Raw genomic sequence first — 1,219 nt, forward strand, 5'->3', positions numbered from 1 at the left:
GGGGAGGGGGAGGGAAATGGGAGGCGGTGGCGGGGAGGAGGCAGAAATCCTCAATAAATAAATAAATTAAAAAAAATAATAGATGGAAAAACAATAATGATGGAGCAGAAATCGATGAAATGGAAATAAAGCAGAATTTACAAAGGAAAAAAAATGAAGTGCTTAGTGCAACCCTTGGGAAAGTATTACATTAGCTAATATAATAGCTAGTAATATACTAGTATATTTGGTATATTATGTGATTCCCATGTGGCTACCACACTAGAGACAAATGGTCCCAGCAAGCCCAGTCCTAACTGCCCTCTGGAGCACAGCACCGCACATGCAGAGGACCAAGTGAAGATCCTCACGTGCATCAGCTCACTTCACGAGATGAAGAAACCCAGGCTCCAGGGTTTGTGTTCTGCTTATTTGGGAGTCAAACTAGCCCCGATCCTGGGACCCAGTCCCGATCCTGGGATCCAGCCCCGATCCTGGGATCTTGTGATACTGAAGGGTGAGAACGCCTGTCACCGCAGGGTAGGACACATGCTCCTGTCACGTTAACTAATGCTACCAGAACGTCCAAGACGGATGTTTTCATCTACAGAGACCAAGACTCCTTACCGATAAATTTAAAGTATTTGTAAGTTTCTTAAAGTACATGGAAATAAAGAAACTGCTGTCCTCCAGCCTGGAACTATAAATCCCCTGAAACACTGCTCAAACAGGAAAGGACCGGGGCTTTCCGATGTCTCCAGGACACAGGGAGAAGACGCCTTTCATTCGCACTGTTCCCATGGGTGAATGGGTGCTTTTATAATTATTTAAATAGGAACCAGCCGGCTAGGTTTCCTTTCAGTCTGTTCCCTTTTCTTAATAATTGTAATAAGAATTTTAAAACAAAATAAATGCCCTCCTGTGAACACTGACCATTCTCACTTATGCTGCGAGTGTTTTGATTTTGGAAGACAATGTCTTCATTTTTCCATATTTGTTATATTAATGTATCCCACTTGGTAAACTAAACGTTTACTGAAAAATGTTCCTCTCATACCGAGAGCCTTCCAGGATAAAGTGCTGCATCGTATAAATTAAAGATGAAGGATCCTGAAACAGAAGTCGTCCTCCACCAGAGACCCATAAATAAGGCAGGAGCTAGTGCTCTGCTATTGTGTTTTTGGCATGTATCCGCCACTGGTGTTTTCTAGGCCAGGGGTTTGTAACCTATAGTCAAAGG

The sequence above is a fragment of the Microtus ochrogaster genome, chromosome 1, assembly GCF_000317375.1.
Source record: "Microtus ochrogaster isolate Prairie Vole_2 chromosome 1, MicOch1.0, whole genome shotgun sequence".
Taxonomy (NCBI): domain Eukaryota; kingdom Metazoa; phylum Chordata; class Mammalia; order Rodentia; family Cricetidae; genus Microtus; species Microtus ochrogaster.